Genomic DNA, 19,363 nt, shown 5'->3' with positions numbered 1-19,363 from the left:
GTCGATTCCCTCGCTGGTTCAGCACACAAACGAAGGAAGACCTCACAGAGTACTGGCAGACTTCGGGTGATGCGTAAAATCCACGGGAGCGGGAAACAACTGTCAAACTGACAGGACCAATCTTCGCACGTCCAACCTCCTTGACGTGTCGTGTCAGACTGATGTATAAGTTCAATTTTTTTTTATTGGAGTTAAAATTAACGTAGATATATGACCGAACCTAACCAACCCTACCTAACCTAACCAAACCAATCTTTATAGGTTAGGTTAGGTTAGGTAGCAGAAAATGTTAGGTTAGGTTAGGTTAGGTAGGTTAGGTAGTCGAAAAAACATTATTTCATGAAAACTTGGCTTATTAGGCAAATTGGGCCTTGCATAGTTGGCTGAGAAGTGCGTTCTGGCTATTAGGTACGACATATATATATATATATATATATATATATATATATATATATATATATATATATATATATATATATATATATATATATATATATATATGTATATATATATATATATATACATATATATATATATATATATATATATATATATATATATATATTTATATATTTATATATATATATATATTAGTATATTTTGGTAGCAGTCTTTCCTGTAGACATATATTATTAAATATGACCGATAAAATAAGATTAATAATTCTAACACGAATTTTCTCAATATTTCTTATGTTTCTTTTCACTGTTGATGGTAATTGAAAAATCAATTCTACAAAATTCATTATTATTTCTAGTCTGACACGACACTTGAACGTGTTTCGTAATAATTTATTACATTTTCAAAGACTTTAGGTTACACACACATATAACTATAACCTGCAAACACTAAACAGAGTTCTACTATGCTATGATTTTAAACAGCTTTCATTTTATACCTGCATTTTGGGTGAGGTGATATGTTACAACAGTTTTGGATGAAGTGAACAAAACTTTCAACACAAGACAGAACAAGAAACAATAGATATAAATTGGGTAAATTAAAGGGAAGATCGAAAGTAAATGCAGAGGGCCTATTGGCCCATATTTCTTGATGCTTCTATATTGGTGCAGAGTCTTGAAGTGGGTAGAATATAGTTGTGCATTAATTGGCTGTTGATTGCTGGTGTTGACTTCTTAATGTGTAGTGCCTCGCAGATATTAAGCTGCCTGCTATCGCTGTATCTATCGATGATTTCCGTGTATTTTGTTAAGACTTCTCTGGTGATGGTGTGCTTGTGGGAAGAGATTATATGTTCCTTAATGGAGCCCTGTTGCTTAAGCATCGTTAATCGCCTGGAAAGAGATGTTATTGTCTTGCCAATATACTGAGTTCTTTTAGGCTTACAGTCCCCAAGTGGGCATTTGAAGGCATAGACGACACTGGTCTCTTTTAAAGCGTTCTGCTTTGTGTCTGGAGACTTTCTCAGGAGTAGGTTGGCCGTTTTTTTTATAGTAAATCGTCAATTGTATCTTCTGATTTTTGTCTGTAGGGAAGGTGAAACGCCATGCAACCTCTGAAGAGACAACTAACACAACACCTGTACCTCCTATTAGAATATTTTACAGGAACTTCTTTTACACAGCTCATTAAACGAAGGAAAGGATCCTGAAAGAAATTGGTAATAGGAACGTTATCCTTACAGACAAAAATCAGAAGATACAATTGACGATTACCTATAAAACCAAAAAAAAGGCAAACCTACTCATGAGAAACTCTCCAGAGACAAAGCAGAACGTTTTAAAAGAGACCAATGTCGTATATGCCTTCAAATGCCCACTTGGGGACTGTAAGCCTCAAAGAACTCAGTATATAGGCAAGACAACAACATCTCTTTCCATGCGATTAACGATGCATAAGCAACAGGGCTCCATAAAGGAACATATAATCTCTTCTCACAACCAGACCATCACCAGAGAAGTCTTAACAAAAAACAAATATATATATACATAGTTATATATATATATATATATATATATATATATATATATATATATATATATATATATATATATATATATATATATATATATATGTATATATATATATATATATATATATATATATATATATTTATATATATATATATATATATATATATATATATATATATATATATATATATATATATATATATATATATAATCTTTGGACAACACCCACCAGTGGGACTCGAACCCAGAATGCACAACTACCTTCCAGTAGCTGCCATAACTAGTATGCTTTAACCCACTACACCATCAGACCCTACAGAAGAAGTAGAGACTTCGAGATATATATACATCTCAAACATCTGCACTTCCCGAGGGCACCAGATGAGTGTGAGGTTAGTCTGCATTTTTCGTCAAGCCGCTGTCAATGTGAGAGAACTCGTGTCCAGCTTATAAGCCTATACTTGCATAAACCACAAGTGAAGATTAACAATCTTTGGACAACACCCACCAGTGGGACTCGAACCCAGAAAGCACAACTACCTTCCAGTAGCTGCCATAACTAGTATGCTTTAACCCACTACACCATCAGACCCTACAGAAGAAGTAGAGACTTCGAGATATATATACATCTCAAACATCAATGTGTCAATGTGCTTGGAACCAAGATCCCTAAGAAGCCTTCTTGCACTCTTTCCCCATGGGCCTAGGGTCTCAGACCCTATTGGAACGAAGTTGTACCGATGATCTAATTGCCTGTACTTGGCTGACTTGTCTCTTTCTCTGCGTGTCGCCGCGGCTCCTGCTGTGCCGGCAGAGAGGTTGATGTATGTGGTTGCCAGGGTGGATACATAGTCATCCTTTGCAAATGACACACAAATCAGTATGAAAATTACCTCGGCTGAAGACATTGAAAAACTTCAAGCTGATATTAATAAAGTTTTCGACTGGGCATCAGAAAATAACATGATGTTTAACAGTGATAAATTTCAGGTACTCAGGTACGGTAAAAATGAGAACTTTAAACATAATACAGAGTACAAAACACAATCAAATGTACCCATAGTAGGAAAACAGCATGTAAAGGATTTGGGAATAATAATGTCTGACGACCTAACGTTTAAGGAGCATAACCAAGCAAATATTGCGACAGCCAGAAAAATGATAGGATGGATTACGAGAACTTTCAAATCCAGGGATCCCATCACAATGGTTGTACTCTTTAAGTCACTTGTGTTGTCCCGTCTTGAGTACTGCTCTGTACTCACTTCCCCCTTCAGAGCAGGAGAGATTGCTGAAATAGAGGGAATACAGAGAACATATACGGCACGCATAGACGCAATAAAGCACCTAAATTATTGGGATCGTCTCAAAGCCCTCCTAATGTACTCACTAGTAAGAAGACGAGAGAGATATCAAATAATATACACCTGGAAGATACTGGAGGGCCAAGTACCAAATCTACACAGTAAAATAACAACGTACTGGAGTGAACGATATGGAAGAAAATGTAGAATAGAACCAGTGAAGAGCAGAGGTGCCATAGGCACAATCAGAGAACACTGTATAAACATCAGAGGTCCGCGGTTGTTCAACGTCCTCCCAGCAAGCATAAGAAATATTGCCGGAACAACCGTGGACATTTTCAAGAGGAAACTAGATTTATTCCTCCAAGGAGTGCCGGACCAACCGGGCTGTGGTGGGTATGTGGGCCTGCGGGCCGCTCCAAGCAACAGCCTAGTGGACCAAACTCTCACAAGTCATGCCTGGCCTCGGGCCGGGCTTGGGGAGAAGAAGAACTCCCAGAACCCCATCAACCAGGTATCAACCTGGTATCAAGTATAGTTCCATGCCAACTGTTTGCCACCCTTCCACGATCGCAGTGTGATTCCGTCTGGTCGGCTGGCAAAGCTAACAGAGTCACGGTTCAGTAGGTTGCGGGGCTCTCTCTCCGCTGGACACTGAGTATATATATATATATATATATATATATATATATATATATATATATATATATATATATATATATATATATATATATATATATATATAGATATATATATACAGTAGTTGTGTGTGAGGTGTTCCACAGAGACATATTGGGCCACAGTGGTCATGTGAGGATTTACTTATACAACCACTTTGTACGTGGTATGGCTTTAAGTAGACGTATAGTGATACCGTCTGGGCCGGGAGCAGCATTGCTTCTCACAATGAGAGCAACAAGGATTTCCTCTATATATATTTATTTATTTAAAAACAAAAACAAATGTATATATATATATATATATATATATATATATATATATATTATTAAATATGACCGAAAAAGTAAGATTAATAATTCTAATACGAATTTTCTCAATATTTCTTATGTTTCACTTTTCACTGATCTTTCCACCTGCCAAAGATCATTGGGAATACTAACCTGGATACGCATATGGAAATGTCAAGACACACAAGCCTGGAAACCCACTTCGGCCAATCATCAGCCAGATACCCACACCCACGTACAGACTGGCGAAGCGACTCAACGGCTTCCTGACTCCTTATGTCCCTTGCGCCTTCAGCCTGAAGTCCCCAAAGGAATTTGTTGACTTACTGCAGGGAACACGGGCCACAGGGATGAGAGCCTCGTTGGACGTAGAATCACTGCTTACCAACGTACCTGTGGATTAAACAATCGGGATGATAGCGGACAAAGTTTACGGTGATCCGGCCTGTACTCTTGACATACCAGAAAACATTCTAAGGAAACTACTCCAAGCTTGTATTAAAGAGGTACCCTTCTTGAGCCCGGATGGGCACAAGTATAAGCAAGTAGATGGGGTCGCAATGGGTTCTCCCGTAGGTGTTCTGTTTGCGAACTTCTACGTGGGTACCATCGAACAAAAGGTCTTAGTCGACATGAACTTAAAACCGGCCATATACTGCAGGTATGTTGACAACATTTTTACACAGGTACCTGATGTCAGACATCTGCAGGAGCTGAAGGAGGCATTTGAGCGCAATTCTGTGTTGCGTTTCACTTACGAGATGGAGAAGGATGGGAAGCTGCCCTTTCTAGATGTAACATACATGGAAAGGAGCGGAGGTTTCCACACTGCAGTCTACACTAAGGAAACAAACATAGGAATGTGCCTCAATGCCAACAGTGACTGCCCAGACAGGTAAAAGAGGAGTGTTGTTAACGCTTATGTCGACCGTGCTCTCAGCCATACCTCATGATTGAAGCAAGTCGATGAAGAACTCTGTAGGGTAAGGCAGGTCCTAGTCAACAACGGCTTCTATAATGGTTTCGTTGAAGACATCATAAGAAGGAAGGTGAACCGCCATGCAACTTCTGAAGAGACAACTAACACAACACCTGTACCCCCTATTAGACTATTTTAAAGGAACTTCTTTTCCACAGCTCATAAAACAGAGGAAAGGGTCCTGAAAGATATTGTTAATAGGAACGTTATCCCTACAGACAAAAATCAGAAGATACAATTTACGATTTACTATAAAACCAAAAAACGGCCAATCTACTCATGAGAAACTCTCCAGACACAAAGCGGAAATCTTTAAAAAGAGACCAATGTCGTCTATGCCCTCAAATGCCCACTTGGGGACTGTAAGCCTCTTAGAACTCAGTATATAGGCAAGACAACAACATCTCTTTCCAGGCGATTAACGATGCATAAGCAACAGGGCTCCATTAAGGAACATTTAATCTCTTCCCACAACCAGACCATCACCAGAGAAGTCTTAACAAAAATCACAGAAATCATCAATAGATACAGCGATAGTAGGCGGCTTGATATCTGCGAAGCACTACAAATCAAGAAGTCAACACCAGCAATCAACAGCCAATTAATGCACAACTATATTCTACTCACTTCAAGACTCCGTACCAATATAGAAGCATCAAGAAATATGGGCCAATAGGCCCTTTGTAGTTACTTCCGTTCTTCCTTTTAAACTTACCCAATACTATACCCATTGTTTCGTGTTCTGTCTTGTGTTTTTACCTCATCCAAAACTGTTGCAACATATCACCTCACCCAAAGGCAGGTATATAAATGAAACCATTTAAATTATAGTGTTTGCAGGTTATAGTTGTGTGTGTGTAAATTAAAGTATTTGAAAATGTAATAAGTTTTTACGAAACTCGTTCAAGTGTCGCGTCAGACTAGAAATAAAAATGAATTTTGGAGAATTGATTTTTCAATTACCATCGACAGTGAAAAGAAACATAAGAAATATTGAGAAAATTCGTGTTAGAATTATTTATCTTACTTTTTCGGTCATGTGGCACTGTTTCTTAAAAAAAGAATGATTTTGCCAGTAACAGGTGTGGCATGTATACTTATAGATATGAAATGATCGGTATGGTAAACAACACAGCTCAATTGCAATGCAATTCCCACAAAATAATTAAATCAAAATGAAAATATATCGTAATCTATGAAAATTCAATCCGAAACATTGATTGAATCATAACATATTTCGTAGAGTGTGTTGCTATTACATGCAACAGATGGCGCTGTTTTTCGAGAGAAAACATGTTTTTACCTATCGCAGGAGTGGCATCTGTATAGTAGGTAAATAAAAAATGCACGTATTCGAATGGAACGTTGTGTAAAAATTTCAAAGAAATCTGTAAAAAACTTTTGGAAATTACAGCGTTTGTTGCTCTTATGTCCAACAGATGGCGCTGTTTTTCAACAAAAGCCTGTTTTTTCCTGTCACAGGCGAGTTATGTATATAGTAGGTTTATAAAAAAACACTCGCCTATTCGAATGCAACGTTATATCAAAATTTCAAAGCAATCGGTAAGAGGTTTCAAAGATTTCCCTCACATGAAAAACACATGGAAAAACAGTTTTTTAAAAAAGCATGTTTTTTTCCCTTCAGACGTGACATTTATATAATATGTATATATAAACCCGCTCGGATGCGAATGGAACGTTGTGTGAAAATTTCAAAGCAATCGGTGAAGAACTTTCGGATATTAGCGATTTTGAACAAACGAACATTTCCATTTTTATATATATAGATTATTATTTTTAATAGGTCATTTGATACACTCTCAACAGTGAAAACCTTGGGCAAGAAAAAATATAGGCTTAACGCAACTACTGACATTTCTTCATTAGTAGATCGTAGGTATCAGGAAATAATCTCCACGTGCTGGAGGTGGAAAACTGCAAATATTGTTCAGTACATGACAAACCAGAATATATAGGGAAAGATGCGCAGTAACGGTGAGAAGACGCCGTACTGCAGGTGTGTAGGTGATGTTAATGAAGGGTAGGTACCCAGCTCGTACCGTCCCAGCAGCAGAGGTGACAGTGCAAGAGAGTGGAGGAGTCTGGCTTCGGAAGGTTCGATGCCATAAGTTATAACATGTTGTATAAGATGAACTGATCGTATAATAAACTTTTGAAGAGAGAGCTGTCATAGAGAACAGTGCTCTTCACAAGGGTGAATGAGACTTTTGCTACACAGAAGTAACTGACATATAACAAATTTTTTCAGACTCAGAAATATGGCCAACGTCTGGGAACCATTCTCGTCAGTCATAGACAGTTGACGTTTACGGAAGAAGCTAAATAAGATTGCGATGCCATAATGTATTAAAAAATTTACTGTGCAGTCAGTTTCTTCCCACGTTTGCTCCTTCTGCTAGGTATTACTCTGTTTGTCTTTCATAAACAGAATAACACAATTTCCAAATTTAAACCACTTAAACCATTTACTGATTTGTTATGTATACTGTTCCAGATTTCTATGTCAATTCTAAATAGATTCCCAGCAAACAGAAAATGTTTTCTGACATTCTTATTTGGTCTCAGAAAGATGACACTGTAACTATTTATATAAAGACGTCTTTTAAACGTATAAAATACGTTAATTTTAGTTAATCAAATGTGTGTGTGTGTGAGTCCCAATTGCCCACTGATAGGTGGGGATTGTTGTGTGTGTTTTGTGTGTGTGTGTGGGTATGTGTGTGTGTGTGTGTGTGTGTACTCACCTAGTATACCTTATGTGTGTGTGTGTGTGTGTGTGTGTGTGTACTCATCTAGTATACCTTGTATGTGTGTTTTGTGTGTGTGTGTACTCACTTAGTGCTCACCTAGTATACCTTGTGAGTGTGTTTTGTGTGTGTGTAATCACCTAGTATACCTTGTGTGTTTTGTGTGTGTGTGTGAGTACTCACCTAGTATACCTTGTAAAGGTTCCTGAGCCTATTGGGCACTATCATATCTACACTTGAAACTGTGTATGGAGTCAGCTTCCACCACATCACTTCCTAATGCATTCCATTTGACAACCACTCTGAAACTAAAAAAGTTCTTTCTAATATCTCTGTGGCTCATTTGGGCACTCAGTTTCCACCTCTGTCCCCTAGTGCGTGTGCCCCTTGTGTTAAATAGCCTGTCTTTATCAACCCTGTCGATTCCCTTGAGAATCTTGAATGAGGTGATCATGTCCCCCCTAACTCTTCTGTCTTCCAACGAAGTGAGGTTTAATTCCCGGAGTCTCTCCTCGTAGCTCATACCTCTCAGCTCAGGTACTAGTCTGGTGGCAAACCTTTGAACCTTTTCAGTTTAGTCTTATGCTTGACTAGATATGGACTCATGCTGGAGCCGCATACTCCAGGATTGGTCTGACATATGTGGTATATAATGTTCTGAAAGATTCCTTACACAAGTTTCTAAAGGCCGTTCTTATATTAGCCAACCTGGCATATGCTGCTGATGTTATCCTCTTGATATGAGCTTCAGAGGACAGGTCTGGCGTGATATCAACCCCCAGGTCTCTCTGACTCTTGAAGTATTTCATCTCCCAAATGGTACCTTGTATCTGGTCTCCTGCTTCCTACCCCTATCTTCATTACATTACATTTGCTTGGGTTAAACTTTAACAGCCATTTGTTCGATTAATCCTGCAGCTTGTCCAGGTCTTCTTGAAGCCTCAAGCTGTCCTCCTCTGTCTTAATCCTTCTCATCATTTTGGCGTCGTCAGCAAGGATTGAGAGGAATGAGTCTATACCCTCTGGGAGATCATTTACGTATATCAGAAACAGGATAGGTCTAAGTACAGAGCTCTGTGGGACTCCACTGGTGACTTCACGCCATTCTGAGGTCTCACCCCTCACTGTAACTCTCTGCTTCCTATTGCTTAGGTACTCCCTTATGCACTGGAGCGCCCTACCAGTTACTCCTGCCTGTTTCTCCAGCTTATGCATCAACCTTTTATGGGGTACTGTGTCAAAGGCTTTCTGACAGTCCAAAAAAATGCAGTCCGCCCATCCTTCTCTTTCTTGCTTAATCTTTGTCACCTGATCGTAGAATTCTATCAAGCCTGTAAGGCAAGATTTACCCTCCCTGAACCCATGTTGATGGGTCGTCACGAAGACTCTTCTCTCCAGACGTGTTACTAGGTTTTTTCTCACAATATTCTCCATCACCTTGCATGGTATACAAGTTCAGGACACTGGCCTGTAGTTTAGTGCCTCTTGTCTGTCACCCTTTTTGTATATTGGTACTACATTACCAGTCTTCCATATTTCTGGTACATATCCCGTTTCCAGTGACCTACTATACACTATGGAGAGTGGCAAGCAAAGTGCTCCTGCATACTCTTTCAATACCCATGGTGAGATTCCGTCCGGCCCAACAGCTTTTCTCACATTCAGCTCCAATAGGTGCTTCTTGACCTCATCTCTTGTAATTTCGAACCTATCCAAGGTCACCTCGTTTGCTGCCACCTCTCCTAGCGCCGTAACATCTCCCTGTTCTATTGTAAAGACCTCCTGGAACCTTTTGTTGAGTTCTTCACACACCTTTTTGTCATTCTCTGTGTACCTATCCTCGCCCACCCTAAGTTTCATCACCTGTTCCTTCACTGTTGTCTTCCTCCTGATGTGACTATGTAGTAGCTTTGGTTCGGTCTTGGCTTTATTAGCTATATCATTTTCATACCCTTTCTCAGCTGCTCTTCTCACACTAACATACTCGTTCCTGGTTCTCTGGTATCTCTCTCTACTTTCTGGTGTTCTGTTATTACGGAAGTTCCTCTATGCCCTTTTGTTCAGCTCCTTTGCATTCATACATTCCCTATTAAACCACGGATTCTTCCTTTGCTTCTCTGTTTTTTCCTGTCGGGGTGGGACAAACCTGCTTACAGCCTACTGACATTTTTGGGTGACATAGTCCATCATGTCTTGTACGGACTTGGTTCCGAGTTCTGTGTCCCAATGTATATCCCATAGGAATTTATTCATCTCCTCATAGTTTCCCTTTCGGTACGCCAGCCCTTTGGTTCCCAGTTCTTTTTTTGGGGTGATAAGTCCCAGCTCAATCAGGTACTCAAAGCTCAATACACTATGATCACTCCTTCCCAATGGGGTTTCCAACTTAACTTCTCTTATATCCGATTCATTTAGGGTAAATATCAGATCAAGCAAGGCTGGTTCATCCCCTCCTCTCATTCTTGTCGGTCCCTTGACATGTTGACTTAGAAAGTTTCTTGTTGCCACATCCAGCAGCTTAGCTCCCCTTGTGTCTGGACCTCCATGTGGGTCTCTGTTCCCCCAATCTATCTTCCCATGGTTGAAGTCTCCCATGATTACTAGTCTGGATCCGTTCCTGCTAGCCACAGAAGCTGCTCTCTCTATTATATTGATGGTGGCCAAGTTGTTTCTATCATATTCCTGTCTGGGTCTTCTGTCATTCGGTGGAGGTTTATATATGACTACTACTATAATTTTCTGTCCTCCAGTTGCTGTGGTGCCTGATATGTAGTCACTGAAACCTTCACAGTACTGAATTACCATCTCTTCGAAACTCCAACCATCTCTTAGTAGCAAAGCTACACCACCTCCTCCTCTCCCTTCTCTCTCTTTCCTCACTACATACTAGCCCTGTGGAAACACTGCATTTGTTATGATTTTCGTTAGCTTTGTTTCTGTGAGTGCTATTATGTCTGGGTTTTCTTCTAGTGCCCATTCTCCAGGTTCACTTGTTTTATTTGTAATCCCATCTATGTTAGTGTACATCACCTTGATGCTCACTTTCCTCTGTTCATTTTCATGTTCATGTGTGTGTGTGTGTGTGTGTGTGTGTGTGTGTACTCACCTAGTATACCTTGTGTGTGGGTTTTGTGCATTCAATTAATTGTACTCACTGAATTGTGCTTGCGGGGGTTGAGCTCTGGCTCTTTGGTCCCACCTCTCAACCTTCAATCAACTGATGTACAGATTCCCGAGCTTACTGGGCTATATCATATCTACATTTGAAACTGTGTGGAGTCAGCCTCCACTACATCACTACCTAATGCATTCCACTTGCTAATTACTCTGATACTGAAAAAGTTCTTTCTAACGTCCCTGTGGCTCATTTGGGTACTCAGTCTCCACCTGTGTCCCCATGATCGCGTACCACCCCATGTTAAAAAGTTTATCCTTATCTGCCCTGTCAATTCCTATGAGAATTTTGTAGGTTGTGATCATGTCTCCTCTTACTCTTCCGTCTTCCAGTGTCGCGAGACTCATTTCACGCAGCCTTTCCTCGTAACTCATGTCTCTTAGTTCTGGGACTAGCCTAGTGGCATACCTCTGAACTTTTTCATGCTTCATCTTGTTCTTGACAAGGTACGGGCTCCTTGCTGGGGCCCGCATACTCCAGGATGTGTGTGTGTGAGTGTGTGTGAGTGTGTGTGTGTGTGTGTGTGTGTGTGTGTGTGTGTGTGTGTGTGTGTGTGTGTGTGTGTGTGTGTGTGTGTACTCACCTATATGTACTCACCTATATGTGCTTGCAGGATCGAGCATTGACTCTTGGATCCCGCCTTTCTAGCTAACGGTTGTTTACAGCAATGACTCCTGTCCCATTTCCCTATCATACCTAGTTTTAAAAGTATGAATAGTATTTGCTTCCACAACCTGTTCCCCAAGTGCATTCCATTTTTCTACTACTCTCACGCTAAAAGAAAACTTCCTAACATCTCTGTGACTCATCTGAGTTTCCAGTTTCCACCCATGTCCCCTCGTTCTGTTATTATTACGTGTGAACATTTGATCTATTTCCACTTTGTCAATTCCCCTGAGTATTTTATATGTCCCTATCATATCTCCTCTCTCCCTTCTTTTCTCTAGTGTCGTAAGGTTCAGTTCCTTCAGCCGCTCTTCATATCCCATCCCTCGTAGCTCTGGGACAAGCCTCGTCGCAAACCTCTGAACCTTCTCCAGTTTCTTTATGTGTTTCTTCAGGTGGGGGCTCCATGATGGCGCGGCATACTCTAAGACGGGTCTCACGTAGGCAGTGTAAAGCGCCCTAAAAGCTTCCTCATTTAGGTTTCTGAATGAAGTTCTAATTTTCGCCAGTGTAGAGTACGCTGCTGTCGTTATCCTATTTATATGTGCCTCAGGAGTTAGATTAGGTGTCACATCCACTCCCAGGTCTCTTTCTCGAATCGTTACAGGTAGGCTGTTCCCCTTCATTGTGTACTGTCCCTTTGGTCTCCTGTCACCTGATCCCATTTCCATAACTTTACATTTACTGGTGTTAAACTCCAGTAGCCATTTCTCTGACCATCTCTGCAGCCTGTTTAAGTCCTCTTGGAGGATCCTACAATCCTCGTCTGTCACAACTCTTCTCATTAATTTTGCGTCATCTGCAAACATCGACATGTATGATTCCACTCCTGTAAACATATCATTTACGTAAATTAGAAAGAGGATTGGTCCCAGCACCGATCCTTGAGGTACTCCACTTGTTACTGTTCGCCAGTCCGACTTTTCGCCCCTTACCATTACCCTCTGGCTCCTTCCTGTTAGGTAGTTCTTCACCCATACTAGGGCCTTTCCGCTTACTCCTGCCTGCCTCTCAAGTTTGTATAGCAGTCTTATGTGCGGTACCGTATCAAAGGCCTTTTGGCAGTCAAGAAATATGCAGTCTGCCCAGCCTTCTCTGTCCTGCCTTATCCTTGTTACTTTATCATAGAATTCTAAAAGGTTTGTTAGGCATGATTTCCCTGTCCAGAACCCATGTTGGTGCTTGTTTACAAACCCAATGCTCTCCAGGTGCTCAACAAGTCTTAGCCTAATTATTCTTTCAAGTATTTTGCAGGGGATGCTTGTCAGTGATACGGGTCTGTAGTTAAGTGCCTCCTCCCTATCCCCCTTTTTGAAAATCGGTACGACATTTGCCTCCTTCCAGCAACTGGGCAATTCTCCCGACATAAGTGACTCATTGAAGATCATTGCCAGAGGCACGCTGAGAGCCTGCGCTGCCTCTTTAAGTATCCACGGTGATACTTTGTCTGGTCCAACAGCTTTATTTGCATCCAGTGTTGTCAACTGTTTCATTACATCCTCTGCTGTCACCTCTATATCTGATAGTCTTTCATCTTGGGTAATCTCTTCTAACAATGGGAGCTGCTCAGGCTCGGTAGTGAACACTCCATGGAATTTTGCATTCAGTACCTCGCAGATTTCCTTGTCGCTTTCTGTATATGCCCCTTCTGTTTTCCTCAGTCTTGTCACTTGGTCATTTACCGACATCTTCCTTCTTATATGGCTATGTAGTAATTTTGGTTGCTTTTTCGCTTTGACTGCAATATCGTTCTCATAATTTCTTTCCGACACTCGTCTTATGTTAATGTAATCATTCCTAGCTCTGTTACATCTAACCCTGTTGTCCTCTGTCCTTTGTCTTCTGTACTTCCTCCACTCCCTCCTGCTTCTCACCTTTGCTTCCTGACACTGTCTATTAAACCATGGGTTATTATATTCCCTCCTGCTTTTTTCCTTTATTGTTGGAATAAATCTATCTTCAGCCTCCTTGCATTTCAATATGACTTGGTTCATCATACCTTGCACTGTTTTTCCTCTAAGTTCTTCCTCCCACTGCACTTCTCCCAGGTAGTCCCTTATCCTTCTGTAGTCCCCTTTTCTGTAATCAAGTCTCCTTTCCCGGACTTCTTGTCCTTTGGTCACAATTTTAAGCTCCATCATGTAGTCAAAGGCTAGGACACAATGGTCACTAGCTCCTAGTGGTATTTCATGTTCCAACTGCTCGATGTCTTCTACATTCTGAGTGATAATGAGATCTAATAGGCTGGGCGTATCCCCTCCTCTTTCCCTAGTATCTTCTTTCACATGCTGTGTTAGGAAATTCCTGTCAATAACGTCTACCAGCTTCGCTCCCCAGGTCTCCTCCCCGCCATGGGGATTCCTCGTTTCCCAATCTATCTCTCCGTGATTTAGGTCCCCCATGACCAGCAGCTTCGCTCTCATTCTATGCGCTAAAGTTGCTGCCCTCTGCAGTTCATCCATACATGTCTTGTTGCTGTCCTCATACTCCTGCCTGGGCCTTCTACTGTTTGGTGGGGGATTGTAGAGTATCAAGATTACAATCTTCTTCCCATCCACTGTCAGAGTTCCATGTATGAAGCTTGTGCTTTCATTGGTACCCGGATTTTCCAGCTCATCAAACTTCCATTTCCGCTTTATTAGTAGTGCCACTCCTCCTCCCTGTCTCTGTGTCCTTTCTTTTCTTATCACCTGGTACCCCTCTGGAAAGATTGCATCCGAGATCATGCCATTTATTTTAGTTTCCACTATTGCCACTATGTCTGGGTCTGCCTCACTAACTCTTTCTTTTATCTCTTCTGCTTTATTGGCTACCCCATCAGCATTGGTGTACCAAACCTTGAGACTCTTCTTGGAAACTCGGGTGTCAGAGTTCCCCCTTTCACCAGGGGTCTGGGGGGAACTGGGGGGTGTCTGGGGGGCAAGTGGGGGCTGTGGGGGTGAGTGGGGGGGTGCTAGGGGGGTGCCTGGGAGTGCCTGGTAGGCGAATGGGGTCTGGGCATCTAGGGGGGTAGGAAGGGCATAATGGGTCTGAAAGTTAGGGGTCTGAATAGCATAGGGGGGTTGAGAAATAGAGTGAGACTGAGAGTCAGATAGAGGTTGAGAGGTTGGGGGAAGAGGGCTACTGAGGGCGGAGAGCTGAGATGAGAATGGAGCATGGGTGCTGGGAGTGGAAGAGAGGGTATATTAGTTAGGGGGGAATCGGGGGTAGGTGGGGGTTTTGGGGTAGAAGAGGGGAAGAGGGAGATGGGGGAAGGTGTTAGGGGGTCACAAGGTGAGGGGGTTAAATGTGGGCTGGAGGTGCATAGGAGGGGTGAGGGTTGGGTGGGGTTTGGGGGTGAGTGGAAGAGGGGTGCAGTGGAAGCTGGGATGGAGTAGATGGAATTGAAGTCAATGGGGTAGAAGGGGCAGGGGAGTGGAAAGGGGTATTTGGGGAGGGGGGATGGGAAGGTGGGTTTGGGGAGGGCATTGCTTGACCCACTGGGGTCGCTGACAAGTGTGATGTAGCAGGGGCAGGGGAATCGTTGTGGAGGTGCAAATGTGGAAGGGACAGGGGGGTTTTGGGAGGCTGAGGCAGGGGGGATGTATAGGAGGGCTGAGTTGGGGAGGATGCGACCTGGGAGATGACCTGGGAGGTGACCTGGGAGGTGACCTGGGATGTGACCTGGGAGGTGAGACTACCTGATAGGCTAGTACGTTGTCGTTGTTGCCATCTATTTTTGTGGGCTGTTTGCTCATCTTTCGTCATAAACCTCTCTATAAACACATTGTAATGGGTTTCACTTCCTCTGAGTAAATGCTTGCTCCTCATTATGTACTCCACTGCCTCCTCATTGGAGAATTGCACCAGAACAGGTCTATTCTTGGTACAATTGTAGGGTCCAACCCGTCGATTGATATCCACCTCGCGTTCTGCCATCTCTGCTCCAATACACCTCAATATCTCGTGCAATTCGTATTTTTCTGTTTCTATTCTCTCTTGTCTTGTTGGTGCCCTAGATTCGAATAATCCATGCATTATAATAGACCGTCTCCTCAGTAATTCATTGTCATGCTGGTAGCCTGTCCCCTGGGGATTCCCCATCCCAACCGCAGTCACTAACCCATCTCCCACTAATCCTCTATCCTTAGCCATGCTGCTAAACCTTCCTAATTCGTTTGTGATACGAGCACATTCCCTCTCCCAGTCCTCTCTTCCCTTCCTAATCTCTTCCTGAACATATAGCATAAGTTCTTGTTTCTGCCTCTCTACCGCATCCTGTATTTGCTGAAATACCTCACTTTTAATCCCCTGGATTAGATCCTCCAACCAATCACTCCTTCTCTCTACAAATTTCCCTATTAATTTGTCTATAAATCTGTCCTCCTCCTCATCCCTGCTGGTGATTGACCTTGAACCCCTTCTAGTCATTGCAGTAACAATCTAGCCAAAAAGGCGCTCCTCAATACCTTGCACAATCTGCTAACACAATAGGTGAGTGAATCTCCAATCGTCGTCCCACGTGGTGGTATAAGGGTTGCTGCCGAGGTGAGGTCACGCGGTCAGAGGTCGGTGAGGTCTGGTTTCACACTGCACAGTATTTCCTCAACTATTTTGAATTACGCTAATTAAACTGTTTTTCTTCACTACCTTATGGCTCTGGTCAAAACCCAAGGTTTTTCATTCACTTGTACATTCACTTATAGTCTTTTTCACTTCGAAGTTGCCTGATTACCCCTCCCACTCCACTAGTGATCCAGGAGCTCCCAACCCACGTCCACCCAACACGATGGTCACAAGACAAGTGTGTGTGTGTGTGTGTGTGTGTGTGTGTGTGTGTGTGTGTGTGTGTGTGTGTGTGTGTGTGTGTGTGTGTGTACTCACCTAGTTGTACTCACCTAGTTGTGTTTGTGGGGGGTTGAGCTCTGGCTCTTTGGTCCCACCTCTCAACCGTCAATCAACTGATGTACAGATTCCTGAGCCTACTGGGCTCTGTCATATCTACATTTGAAACTGTGTATGGAGTCAGCCTCCACCACATCACTACCTAGTGCATTCCATTTACTAACTACTCTGACACTGAAAAAGTTCTTTCTAATGTCTCTGTGGCTCATTTGGGTACTCAGCTTCCACCTGTGTCCCCTTGTTCGCTTCCCTCCAGTGTTGAATAGTTCATCCTTGTTAACCCGGTCGATTCCCCTGAGGATTTTGTAGGTTGTGATCATGTCCCCCCTTACTCGTTAGTCTTCCAGTGTCGTAAGGTGCATTTCCCGCAGCCTTTCCTCATAACTCATGCCTCTTAGTTCTGGGACTAGTCTAGTGGCATACCTTTGGATTTTTTCCAGCTTCGTCTTGCGCTTGACAAGGTACGGGCTCCATGCTGGGGCTGCATACTCCAGGATTGGTCTTACATATGTGGTGTACAAGATTCTGAATGATTCCTTACACAGGTTCCTGAACGCCGTTCTGATGTTAGCCAGCCTCGCATATGCCGCTGACGTTATTCTCTGTATGTAGGCTTCAGGAGACAGGTTTGGTGTGATATCAACTCCTAGATCTTTCTCTCTGTCTGTTTCATTAAGTACTTCATCTCCTATTCTGTATCCTGTGTCTGGCCTCCTGTTTCCACTGCCTAGTTTCATTATTTTGCATTTACTCGGGTTGAACCTCAACAACCATTTGTTGGACCATTCATTCAGTCTATCTAGGTCATCTTGTAGCCTCCTACTATCATCCTCTGTTTCAATCCTCCTCATAATATTTGCATCGTCGGCAAACATTGAGAGGAACGAATCTATACCCTCTGGGAGATCATTTACATATACCAGAAACAGTATAGGTCCAAGGACTGACCCCTGCGGGACTCCACTTGTAACGTCTCGCCAATCTGAGATCTCACCCCTCACACAGACTCGTTGTCTCCTGTTGTTTAGGTATTCCTCTATCCACCGGAGTACCTTCCCTTTCACTCTAGCCTGCATCTCCAACTTTCTCACTAGCCTCTTGTGTGGCACTGTATCAAAGGCTTTCTGACAATCCAAAAATATGCAGTCTGAACACCCTTCTCTTTCTTGCCTTATTTCTGTTGCCTGGTCGTAGAATTCAAGTAACCCTGTGAGGCAGGACCTGCCATCACTGAACCCATGTTGATGCTGTGTTACAAAGTTCCTTCGCTCCAGATGTTCCACTAGTTTTTTTCGCACAATCTTCTCCATCAGCTTGCATGGTATGCAGGTTAGGGACACTGGCCTGTAGTTCAGTGCCTCCTGTCTATCCCCTTGCTTGTATATCGGGACTACGTTAGCTGCTTTCCAAATATCTGGCAGTTCCCCTGTTGCCAGTGATTTGTTATAAACTATAAAGAGTGGTAGGCATAGTTCTTTTGCTCCTTCCTTTAGTATCCAAGGGGAGATTCCATCTGGGCCTATAGCCTTTGTCACATCCAACTCTAGTAAACACTTCCTTACTTCCCCGCTGGTAATCTCAAACTCTTCCAGTGGTTCCTGGTTAGTTATCCCCTCACTTATCTCTGGAATTTCTTCTTGCTCTAAGGTGAAGACCTCCTGGAATTTCTTATTCAGTTCCTCACACACTTCCTTGTCATTTATAGTGAATCCTTCCACCCCTATCTTTAATTTCATAACCTGTTCCTTTACTGTTGTTTTTCTCCTGATGTGGTTATGCAACAATTTAGGCTGTGTGTGTGTGTGTGTGTGTGTGTGTGTGTGTGTGTGTACTCACCTATATGTACTCACCTATATGTGCTTGCAGGATCGAGCATTGACTCTTGGATCCCGCCTTTCTAGCTATCGGTTGTTTACAGCAATGACTCCTGTCCCATTTCCCTATCATACCTAGTTTTAAAAGTATGAATAGTATTTGCTTCCACAACCTGTTCCCCAAGTGCATTCCATTTTTCTACTACTCTCACGCTAAAAGAAAACTTCCTAACATCTCTGTGACTCATCTGAGTTTCCAGTTTCCACCCATGTCCCCTCGTTCTGTTATTATTACGTGTGAACATTTCATCTATTTCCACTTTATCAATTCCCCTGAGTATTTTATATGTCCCTATCATATCTCCTCTCTCCCTTCTTTTCTCTAGTGTCGTTAGGTTCAGTTCCTTCAGCCGCTCTTCATATCCCATCCCTCGTAACCCTGGGACAAGCCTCGTCGCAAACCTCTGAACCTTCTCCAGTTTCTTTATGTGTTTCTTCAGGTGGGGGCTCCATGATGGCGCGGCATACTCTAAGACGGGTCTCACGTAGGCAGTGTAAAGTGCCCTAAAAGCTTCCTCATTTAGGTTTCTGAATGAAGTTCTAATTTTCGCCAGTGTAGAGTACGCTGCTGTCGTTATCCTATTTATATGTGCCTCAGGAGTTAGATTAGGTGTCACATCCACTCCCAGGTCTCTTTCTCGAATCGTTACAGGTAGGCTGTTCCCCTTAATTGTGTACTGTCCCTTTGGTCTCCTGTCACCTGATCCCATTTCCATAACTTTACATTTACTGGTGTTAAACTCCAGTAGCCATTTCCCTGACCATCTCTGCAGCCTGTTTAAGTCCTCTTGGAGGATCCTACAATCCTCGT

Source organism: Procambarus clarkii, chromosome 66 (genome assembly GCF_040958095.1).
Source record: "Procambarus clarkii isolate CNS0578487 chromosome 66, FALCON_Pclarkii_2.0, whole genome shotgun sequence".
In the NCBI taxonomy this organism is placed as follows: Eukaryota; Metazoa; Arthropoda; class Malacostraca; order Decapoda; family Cambaridae; genus Procambarus; species Procambarus clarkii.
Note: the sequence above shows the minus strand (reverse complement) of the source record.